At 36.0% G+C, this 12,505-nt stretch overlaps 1 non-coding gene across 1 annotated transcript; it reads right to left on the reverse strand.

Annotated features, from left to right (window-relative positions):
• Nucleotides 1-12,165: 12,165 nt before the first annotated feature.
• On the reverse strand, nt 12,166-12,268 carry LOC114204686 (U6 spliceosomal RNA). The gene has a single exon (XR_003608214.1). It is a non-coding gene; the product is annotated as a U6 spliceosomal RNA (small nuclear RNA).
• Between the last annotated feature and the right edge of the window lie 237 nt (nt 12,269-12,505).

Here is a 12,505-nt window from a genome sequence, read left to right on the forward strand (position 1 = left end):
GTGTCTCCCTTTCTTTGTTGGAATTTAATTACACCTATTCCAATCAAGGGATTGCATCCAGAGGATATCTACGCCCTTTAGAAAATAAGAATTTGACAGAAATGGGTGGAATGTTAGTTAGTCCTAATTCTCAGACAACTTCCAAAGAAGTTCTTTTTCCAGTGCCTTCTCTGAATGGTTGGGTTCTTTCTCCTTCCACTGTCTCCATATTAACTTCCTGCTTGCTATGGCCAACTTTTATTGGGCTTCTGGCAGTCTTACCTTCCCCATGTAGTGTACTATATACCAGGCCATGCAATTGTAGTTCTGTGTCATGTTCACTGAGAGTTTTGCTCTTTTTTAAAAGTTGTGGTCAAAATATATACTAATGAGTGCTCTTTCTCCAGGTCACTCGTCTTCATCATAGCAACTTGCATGCATTTGATTAGAAGCCAGTTGGAAAGTGTGCTTGATGCAAAGAGTTGACCTGAATGCTAGCATCTTTGGCACTGTACAGATATTTCTGGCAACAAGATTTTTCAGCCCCCATAAATCAAACAACATATACAGCCCCTGTCAATGGTTCTACTGCAATGACTTAGTTTCATGACTTTTGATAGTAAATAAAGAAAGGAGTATATATCAACAGTACTAAAGATGTGAAGAAAGCAATAGAAAGGCACCAAGGATTGAGATGCCTTCAGAGTTGGAACATTCCACTTTAATACTTTGTAAAATGAATAGAAGGGTAGAATCTTCCTTTTCCAATCCCTTGTCAAGAAAGTCAGAGTAGAAGATACTGGTCTTCATCATGATATATAAATATTATGTTGTGTGTGTGTGTGTATATATATATATATATATATAAATTTTCCTGCAGTTTCTAAATTACATTAAGGTCATAGCCTCTTTTATTTGAAATATTATATGCATTTTAGGACAAGTAATTAGCTAACCCTCAAGCGCTCTTATAAGGCAGTGCCATATAATTAACCTCATTTTACCAGAAACAGTGTTGGGTCAGAAAATGTTCTTATCCTTCAAGGTTCTTTTGGCTTTTCTAAGAATTAAACTGACATAAGACAGATTAAGAAAAGAAAATACAGTTTAATTATGTACATACAGGGGCTCCATAAGAATATGAGCCCTACAGGCAGTCAAGCAATTGAGGCTTATTGGCCATCCAGAGCTAAACAGGAGATACGGTTTTTGAGACTTCAAAAGGAAGACAATTCACAGGAAGATGAAAAATAGTAAATGTTTGATAAATCAGTATTTGCTGGGACATTCTAAAACAATGGACATAGAGAAAAATTTTAACAAACAGACTTTGCATTATACTAGAGTTATCTATGGTGATACCTCCCTTCCTGGAGCAAGTCCTTAGGCAGTTAGGGGGAAAGTCAAAGTTTTTTTCCTGAACCTCTGTTTTTTTTTAAAAATAATCATGCTAAGGACACCTAGGTGGCTCAGTTGGTTAAGACTCCAACTATTGGTTTCAGCTCAGATCATGATCTCAGGGCGGTGAGATTGAGCCCACGTGGGGCTCCTCGCTCAGGGCAGAGTCTGCTTGAGTTTCTCTCTCCCTCTCCTTCCCCCTCCGCCTCTCCACCAGCTTATGCATGTTTTTTATCTCTTTCTCTCTCAAATAAATACATAAATAAAATCTTTTAAAAAATAGCCTAAAATAATCCACATGCCAAAGAGACACATTTTGGGGTGGCAAATTTTGCTTCTCCAAAACAGTCCTACAGAAAGACCATGGAGAATAGCAGAATTAGAAGAACTTAAATGTAGCAGAATTAGAAGAACTTAAATATAATCTTTATAGACATGATATTTTCTTTGAATAAATAATAAATCTAAATCTGTTGGTGAATTAGGGCAAGAAGTCTGTACTTGGAGAGGATTTGGCTCTACATATGAGGTCAATGAAGGGCTTGAATGAAATAGCATTGCCAAGTATTAAATTTGCCATCATAGTTCACTCTAATGATCCATTGATGTCATCTTCCAGAATAACATATATCCAGAATATAATTGACACATTCTAACTCAAATTAACCTTTATATCTTCTTCTAAGCCAATTTTACTTTTATTGTTATCTGCAATTTTAAGGAAGGCATATCATTTTTTCTAGGACTAACATTATTACTTTCATTTATTGTATATAGTCAAAAGGAAAAATACAGTCCCTCAAACCCAATCAATCATTAATATTAAGTTCTTCTTAGTAACATAAATTTTTTTTTCTTCTTTCTCTTTCAAAGATTTTATTTATTTATTTGAGACAGAGAGAAGGGGGGAGGTGGAGAGAGAGAGAGAGAGAGAGAGAGAGAACGAGCGCACATGAGAGGGGGAAGGGTCAGAGGGAGAAGCAGACTCCCTGCCGAGCAGGGAGCCTGATGCAGGACTTGATCCGGGGACTCCAGGATCATGACCTGAGCCGAAGGCAGTTGCTTAACCAACTGAGCCACCCAGGCGCCCAGTAACATAAATTTTTAAACAGTGAACCTCATTAATGTGATCTATGTATAATACATAGGAGACCCATATTCTTCAGGAACATTCACCAATGAAGAAACAAACTTTTTGACTGAATGACTTAGAAAGAGCCCTGCCTGCCTGATTCACTGTGGCTCACTAGTATGAGTCATAAGTACCAAAACTCAGTTATAGGTCCATGATATGATATCACATGACCATGCTGACACTCATTACTTTTTTTTTTTTAAAGATTTTATTTATTTATTTGACAGAGAGAGACACAGTGAGAGAGGGAATACAAGCAGGGGGAGTGGGAGAGGGAGAAGCAGGCTTCCCGCGGAGCAGAGAGCTGATGTGGGGCTCATTCCCAGGACTCTGGGATCATGACCTGAGCCGAAGGCAGACGTTTAATGACTGAGCCACCCAGACGCCCCAACACTTATTACTTCTTAACCTCTAATTTCATATTTAACTTTTTCAAGGTAAGATGGATCTGGCATCTGTAGCTATAAGACTTTCATCAAAAGCCTGGAATACATGAAAAATTTTATTGGTGACTTAGAGTCTGCTGAGGGTAGGTCATACAAGGTATTAATTTAATGATGAAGGGGCTATTATTTTACTTTTAAAATACTGAGATTCTAATAACAGGTGGCCTATGTAGACCTTACACTATCTTTGTTTGGGGATGGCTGACACTCCAAAAAAATGTAAATTCCAGTAATTTTCCATCTGGAATATCAAAACACCTCCAGTGGTACCAATGGAAAAAGAATGTCAAAGTTTTACCTACATTGTATGTAGGTACTACATAAAATCTTTTCATTGATTGATATGCATGAAGAAACAGTTGGCGTATTTTCTCATTGAGTTGAGTGCATTTGACTAACAGGTGAGGAAATTCCACTGTTTATATTACATGATGTATTTCCTGGAAAGACAGGCATTTTAAATAACGAAGAAATTGATAATATGTTAATGATTTTAAGTTGTATATAATAATATTTAGTTTTACATCTAACTGATTTTCTCTTCCTCAATCTCTCTAATAAGTTTTCTGCACCAATGGAGGAAAATGATAATATGGATAATCAGAAACAGACATGATTTTTAATGTATATTTATATTTTAGTGTTTTTTTTTAAAGATTTTATTTATTTATTTGACACAGAGAGAGAGAGCACAAGCAGGGGGAGTGGCAGGCAGAGGGAGAAGCAAGCTCCCCATTGAGCAGGGAGTCCGACATGGAACTCCATCCCAGGACCCTGGGATCATGACCTGAGCTAAAGGCAGACAGGTAACTGACTGAGCCACCCAGGTGCCCTGTATTTTGATGTTTAATTTTGAAACTCAAGACAGGCCTATCTCTCATTCTGCTTTATTGTAAATCTTCAAGGGCACAGATCCTATTTTATTTGACTATTCCTCTAGGACACGGCTTAGTGTCTGGCATATGGCAGCTATTTAAAAATATGCATTGAGCAAAAGAATATATTCCCCATCATTGTGAATAGCCACACTAACAAGGTCCATATTGGCAGAGCAGGAGAGCAGTCCATTCCAAATTATTCGGCTACTAGAGTCTCTATGGTTCACCGCATGCTAGAAACTGACTAGTAAGTGTTGGAATTTAGGTCCTCTTGTTATGTGTTTGTTTTGAATGTTTTACTTTTAAATTTCCAACCAGAGCTGAGAAAATTATCAACAGGCTCTTATGTTCTTAGTATCACTTGCAAAAATTTCCCACTTTGGAAGATCTATTATTTGTTTCCCTTCTCTGTGAACTTGAATGTGATCCACGTTCTCTAAAGATAAAGAAAATTGATGTATTGACTCTGATAATAAACTCCCTTAGCACTGGCACCAAGTCCAAATAATTTTATCATCTTCTTTCGTGTATTTTTTGTTTTTGTCAGATGTACATCAAGTGCTTATAAATTATGTCTAATTCTATGTTCTAGACCCAATCAATGAATGATAAGCAAAGGGGTAGTAAAACAATGCTATGGTATTTACTGGATTGCATTTTTATGAATAAAGACTTCTATCCATTGAGATATTAAATTGCATATGTGGTCTTAGTGGTTCACTGAGATGTCATGGCTCAGTCACCACTATATCTATTTTGTAGTTTATTCATACATGATTGGGAGTTCTTTCTTCCACCCAGGAGAAAAGAACTCCATCAGCTGATAACCATATCGGGTTCAGGGCTTACTCCTGTGAGAGTAATTTTCTCCTGATCAGCAGCCACACTCTCCAGTTTAAGTTTTAAAGCATTTGAAGGTCAATTCATAGAGTAGTGAGCATTTAAGTAATACCTATTATGAAAAATGGAGGTTGGGAAGAAGAACAAAGACGAAGAAAAAGAAGAGAAGGAAAAGAAAATTGGCTCATATTCTCAAAGATTTTACAATCCAATAGTTTAAATGAACACACCTAGTCCAAATTAAAGGATTGTTAAAAATGAGAGATAGATCAAGGCACTGGGTGGCTCTTTTTATATTTGAAAATACTGAGATTTAGAGATGATAACATTGGGGGTACAAGTTCTTATACTTACCTGTGTGACTTCAGATCTTTGGTCCAGATCCAGTAAGCTCTCATGTCTATACATTTAAGACATTTTATAATACAATATGATAGGTAACTAGACAGGGCAGCCATATCAAGTGAGGATTTTCAGAGTTGTAATTGAGCTAGAGGAGATGCTATGCTAAAAGGAACTTTGTTAATGAAAATGGAAGGAATGGTGATGATACAAGTGAGGAAGTGGGAGAAAAATAAAATCAGTATTTACTGCAAGTCAAGAAGTGGAATCTTTCTCTGTCCAGAGGGAAAAAAATGAATGTCTGTATAGACAAAGAAGTACATTGGGCTAGAAGTAAGAGAAATATGGGAGCTCACTGCAGATGGATTTTAAAGGCATTGCAGAGTTAGAAGACTTGAAAAAGAAGAAAGTCTGGACAACCATTATGGTGTCTTCACTAAAGAATTACCAGGCGATCCATGAACTAGTTGCATGAACTAAGTGGAAAGGAAGGACCCAGGTGAAATCTGGTCCATCATTTCTGCATTAGATCTAATACTGGTCAGGAGCTAGAGCAAAAGTAGAAGAAACACAGGTTGGAATTTTCCAGGCCTGGGATTGACATGACAGGCATGAAGGAGTAAGCCCGGTCGGTCGAAGGGCAGCACTGGGGGCTGCCATGGAATGCTGCTGGAGAGTCCACTGCGAGTGTGGCTGCTTTTTATTGATCAGTAAGGCTAATCAAGGCTGCTTCAGTGTTTTCTGTCCAGTCTATCAGAAGATAAAAAGGGACTAATTTCCTCACTCCTGAGCATAAGCTCAGGTTTATTGGGGGTTATCCTGTCTTTATTCATATAAGTTAACATCCTTTATATGAGCCACAAGAACAGCAAAATGACCTAGCAGAACTCAAGGATATAGAAAAAACTGCTCACATGCCCACAGTGTAAGAATAGCCAGAGTAGGTACTAACACTGATATAACCCAGTAACACAGTGTAGTCCTTAAAAAAAGGCTCTTACGATACCAATTGCTGAGAACAGCTGATTTGAAAAATTATTCTGAATCAGGCACATCATAAAGTGCTGTCTTTCACATGAAAGAGGTAAGTAAAGATTCCACAAGTTGACTTTTCAGAAACTTTCACCTATATGTAATGCTATCTTCCTAATCATGTGGGAACTGATCACTAAAGGGGGTGACTCAACATGACTCAAGGATTCTTATAACATCAGAGCATGTTGCTTCAGAGTTGATCTTTTTCCAGTGGCACCTATCCTGAGGGCTTCTAATAACATTGTTCTTGAAAATGAATGTCCAGCCAGTCACATGACAATAGAAAATCTTCTGTAGGGAGTGTCACTAACATAAATATTCACCAAAAAATGCATCTGGTTAGCACCAATACAGGATATTATCTTTATGAAGGTGCACCCCACTGAGAAAAGGAGAGCATTTAATGCTTGCTGATTTTATTTACAGCTTATTTACATTTGTATATATTAAGAGTAATCATAGTAAATAAAGTGTCAGATATATCTCCTCCTACCTTTCTGTTTTCCAGGTGAATGAAAATTGTGAGCAGCTTTCTGCCTTCATTGTTCTTTCATGTCTGGAGATAGTGTCATGGAAAAACATTCCACTTGGAACAACATTTACTGGGTTCAATTCTGACAATGACTAACTAGTAAACTTGGGCAAGTTATTTAAAGTTTCCCTTCTTTTATTCCTTCCTGGACTGAGCAGGTACAATACTTTTTGTAGCACCTATTGCATATGGCTGTTAGAAGAATCAGGTAAGGTCATGGAAGGAAAGGGCTCTGAACCTGCAGTGAGTGTATATTTGTGTGTGTGTGTGTGTGTGTGTGTATACATACATATTATAATATATAATATGTATTATATAATATATAATTAAATCATTTATTAAATATACCCATCATTATTAGCAAAGTAAATAAAAAGACAATAAGTACAAATTTCACAAGTGGGTTGACCTAAATATAATGATTTCCAGTATAGGTAAAATGCTCTGTACATTGCAGTGAACTCCCCAGGCGATCCAGAGTCTACAGAAATACTGGAATTTTGCTATACCAAATGTTGCTCTATTTTTTTTAAAAGATTTATTTATTTAGTTGAGAGAGAGTAAGAGCCAGAGAGTGTGAGTGGGGGGAGGGGCAGAGGAAGAGAAACTCAAGCAGACTCCATGCTGAGTGTGCAACCATGCAGGGCTCGGTCCCATGACTCTGAGATCATGACGTGAGCCGAAACCAAGAGTCTGTCCTTCAACAGACTGAGCCACCCAGACGCCCATCAAATATGGCTTTAAATAAATAACCTGGAACATAACTTTTTTGGTTTTGGTAAAGGTGACTTTTGTTGAGTAATTGATCTAAAATATTGATACAACCCCACACACAAAAAAACATACACATAGGGGCACCTGGGTGGCTCAGTTGGTTAAGTGTCTGCCTTTGACTAGGATCATGACCTTCGGGTCCTGAGAGCCTGCATTCTTGTCTTCAGGCTCCACATGTAGTGGGGAGTCTGCTTCTCTCTCTCTCTCCCTCTGCCCCTCCTCCCTGCTCCTGTACTCTCTCTTTCTCTCAAATAAATAAATAGAATCCTAAAAAAAAAAAAAAAAAACTAAAAAATACACACAGTAAATTTTTTCCATAATTAGTCATAAAAGATAGATATCACTTCAGATATTTGTAGTTATAAAGTTTATTAGTCTGTCCAAAATTTTACAACCCTATAAATATTTTAACAGACCTTTCTATAATTAAATTGGCACCACAGCAAATGGGCACTGAATTACTGAGATGATAAAGTGAATGTTGTTAGTTTTACCTTCTAAACTGAGTTTTCTGTCCTGGTTAATAAAGTGTTTAAAAGTCTGTATATAAATTCATCAGTGTCTATGAAAATAAACAAATCAAATTTGAAGTCAAACAAATCATGAAGACAACAAGGATTTTATTTTATTATTTATTTATTTGAGAGAGCGAGCACCAGCAGTGGGGAGAGGGGCAGAGCGAGAGGGAGAAGCAGACTCCTTGCTGAGCAGGGAGCACAATGTGGGACTCGATCCCAGGACCCTGAGATCATGATGTGAGCCAAAGGCAGACACAATCGACTAAGCCACCCACGCCTGCCAACTACAAGTATTTTAGAGGTCTACTTCTACCTCTGCTATTTTACTATTTCCTACTTTGAGTGTAGTTTGTTGCTGTTCAATTTTTGTGGATTTGTTTGTTCGTTTGTGGATATTTCTTTTCAAACCAGGGCCCTTTTTTGGTACTGAGTTCCTAAACTGAAAAAAAAAAATTAAAAATTAAAATAAAAAAGTTTAAACAAAAACAAAAAACCCAGAAATTTATTTTGGGCTTTGTCATAATAGAAAATAAAGTATTATGCAGTATATTTAATTGATATGCCAAAAGAATTATGGCCTCAATACAAAAATTGAACTGCTAAAAGGTTAAGATTAATCCTGTGTTGGAGAAGATAATTTGAATCTTTGTATTCTTATAGTTTTAAATGTGAAGATATTTTAAAAAGTAAAATAAAATCTAAGGGATAAAAATATACTGAAAATCTAATAAATCATAGCAATTTACAATTGGGCCTTTGATACTAACAAAAGTAGAAATAAATTTGAATGATGTTCAAATCACTTTTGCAATGCCTTTAGTAATTCCTAAAATGTTTTTTATATTCTGTTCATGACATAAATGTGAACATGTTCAAAATAAATAATAAATATAGAATACACTTTTCAGCACATTGAAAACAAAATATTCTGAGCATCAAGAGTGAGTGAAATCAGTTTAAGAGGTAAGAAATACCTTGACAACATGTTTTGATGGTTCAGACATTTAAAAATATAACATACTGGGTTATTCCGGAGCGTGAAATATCTAATTTATTGGGTACTAATTGACTCCTTTTTCCTTGACACATAATACACAATTTTGGTACCATTTTAGCTTCATACATTAAGCATAAAATAAACTCATCAATTTCTGAAAATTTTTTAAGTACAATCTATCTAGTCTAAGTGCATAGTAAGAATATCTGTAAGTATCAAGTCATACTAGTAGTTTGCCCAATAGGAGAAAAATAATTTTTCATTTCAGAAGATTTTTTGGTATAATCCACTGTCCTGGATGGTGAGTGACCTTTAGGTCATCTACAGGGAAATCTGTGAATATGGCAATTGTGTGCAAATTTTTATGCATAGGTGTTTTTTCTGGAGAGATAATTCATGACTCTCATTCAGTAATGAGAAGGACTATGTGTTAGACAAAGATGCAATAAAGAGGTTATTCTGCCAGAGTAGATACCACTTTATGTATATTATTTAAATATTTGTAATGAATTTATTCAACAAATGTGTATTGACCACCCAGTCTTTTGTACTTCACTAGCCCTCCCCACAAAATTAATTAAATGAAATTTAAAAAGATTAAAAACTGCATTTCTTGCCTTCAAGAGTGGTATAGTCCAATCAGGATATTGTCAAGTAAATGAATGTATATAGCAAAATAATTGTCAATTTTGAGGTTTGTATACAACACTTTGATCTGACAAATGAAATTCCATTTAAGCACAAATTTTAAGAAGAGATTTAGTCTTTAAAGCTTTTAATCACCCCAGTAACAGAAGGATGAAAGCATTGTGGCAGATGGATCAGGCATAGGGATACTTCCAGGCAGAGGAATTAGTGAGTGTAGAAATGGAGAAGACTCAATAGGCCTGGTGTGTTCAGAGAACTAGAACAGAGCATTATTATTAGAGCTCCCAGTTTGAGGCATGAAGTGGAAGAAGGTGAAGCTGGGCTTGTAGGTAGAGCACAGATCCGTTAGAGCCCCTCATCCAAGAAAAAAACAGAGATTTTTAATTTCAGCCTGTATCAGAAGCTCCCAAAGTGCAAAATCACAGTATGAAGATATTGATCTTTTCAGTCTTAAGGTGATAGGCTAGGAATCAGTGACTCCTGAGAACAAGGACTGGTTCCCTAAGGCTATGAGTAACTGTATAGTCTCATGTGGCACATAAATACAATGTTCTTAGTGTTTTGTAATGTATAAAAAAGTTGGGAACTGCTGAGTATGAAGGAGATTCACTGTGAAAATAATGTTGAGCTGAAAGTTATTGGACATTTTCTGTCTCTTGATTGATATATATTTTACCGTATCATTAAGTAATGACTATATTTTATATATTACTTATTTTACTTTAAAAAAATTTTTTTAAAGATTTATTTATTATTTATTTATTTATTTGTCAGAGAGAGACACAGCGAGAGAGGGAACACAAGCAGGGGGAGGGGCATAGGGAGAAGCAGGCTTCCCGTGGAGCAGGGAGCCCAATGCAGGACACCATCCCAGGACGCTGGGATCATGACCTGAGCGAAGGCAGACGCTTAACCGATTGAGCCACCCAGATGTCCCTATAGTACTTACTTTACTTAAATCAATATATGGAAATGTAATGGCTATTCTTTTGGGTGGGATTTCTCTTCTTTTCAGCTGCCTCTAAATTTTATCTATTACAATGTCATCACACAAAAACAAAGGAGAGATTTTAAAATAAAAAAAATATAATGGAGATTTTCACTTCTTAAGCAATACATGTTTCCTTGTACTTCAGTCATTTTCTTGTAATCATATTTTCACTATGGTTTTAATTTCAGCGTACAATGTTTTTTTTAAAAGAAACCTATGTTTTAAATTTTGATGTAATTTTAGAATCACATACAGTTGTAAGAAATAATCTTATAAGAGGGATCTCATGTACACTTCACAATGTTTTCCCTCAATGGTAACATACTGCAAGAACTGTAGTATAATATCATAATCAAGATATTGACATTGATACAATTCACCAGTGTTATTCAGATTTCTCCAGTTTTACTTGCACTCATATGTGTGTGTACATGTATGTGGATTTAGCTCTATTCAATTTTATCACCTGTGCAGGTCCATGTATCCACCACCATAGCAAGATACTGAATACCATTAAGATCCCTTGGGTTGAATCACAGATCTGTACTTCTGAAACAAATAACGCAACATATTTTAAGAAAAAAGAAAAAGAAGAAGATAGCAGGAGAGGAAGAATGAAGGGGAGTAAGTCAGAGGGGGAGACGAACCATGAGAGATGATGGACTCTGAAAAACAAACTGAGGGTTCTAGAGGGGAGGAGGGTAGGGGGATGGGTTAGCCTGGTGATGGGTATTAAAGAGGGCACATTCTGCATGGAGCACTGGGTGTTATGAACAAACAATGAATCATGGAACACTACATCAAAAACTAATGATGTAATGTATGGTGATTAACATAACAATAAAAAAATTTTAAAAAAAGATCCCTTGGGTTTTCCATTTAGAACCACACTCATTTCCCTCCCACACCTCTGCCTTCCCCAGCCACCACCAATCCTAGTTGGTACCTCTGAGAATCACTAATCTTTCCTCTATTTCTCATATTATGTCATTTCAAAAATGCTATATAAATAAAAATTATATGCTATGTATCCATTTGGGATGGCTTTTCCACTCAGCATAATTTCCTGCTGATTTGTCCAAGTTTTTGCATGTATTAAGTTTGTTAATTTCTATTGCAGAGTAGTATTTCATGATACAGATGGACCACAGTTTGTTAAAGCTTCCCCAGTTGAAGAACATCTGTGCTGATCTAGATTTTTGCTATTACAATTAAAGTGCTAAGTGAAAATCCATGTACAAATTATTGTATGAGTATAACTTTTCATTTCTCTGGAATAAATGCCTGTAGAGTGCAATTGCAGGGCTATATGTTAGTTTCATGTTAGTTTCTAAAGAAACTGCAAAAATGTTTCCAAAGTGACTGTACCATTATAATTCCTACCAGCAATGTATGAATGATCCAGTTTCATGACATCCTCACCAGTGTTTAGTGTTATCACTATTTTTAAGTATAGCTAGGTACTGATAGGTACTGATAGGTACTTAGTGATATCTCATTGTTTTTCATTTCGGTTCAGTTTGGGTTTTGGTTTTTTGCTTGTTTGTTTGTGAGGAATTAAGGGTTTGAAGCCGGAATGGCCCTCAATTGGGTAAGTTACTTTGCTTATTGGATCCTCAATTTTTCCATCTGTAAGCATTAGAAAAAGAAAGCAAAATATAGAACATTTCACAAATTTGTGTATCTTCCTTGTGCAGAAGCCATGCTAATCTCCTCTGTATCATTCCAATTTTACTATATATGCTGCCAAAGCAAGAACTTTCATTGTAGTTTAAATTTGCATTTCCCTAACAGCTAATGATGTGGAATAACTTTTCATTTATTTATACAACAATCTGTATATCCTCTAAAGTGAAATGTTGTTCATCTCTTTTTCTTCTTTTCTAATTGGATTGTCTCTGTTTTAAGTCTTCTTTGATTTCTTTCTATGGCTTTTGTAGTAAGTTTCTGTGTATAGATCCTAAACAATGTTTTATTTGATTTGATTTGCAT

The sequence above is a fragment of the Eumetopias jubatus genome, unplaced genomic scaffold, assembly GCF_037043125.1.
Source record: "Eumetopias jubatus isolate StellerSeaLion01/CBP00866 unplaced genomic scaffold, mEumJub1_p1.0 scaffold_6, whole genome shotgun sequence".
Taxonomy (NCBI): domain Eukaryota; kingdom Metazoa; phylum Chordata; class Mammalia; order Carnivora; family Otariidae; genus Eumetopias; species Eumetopias jubatus.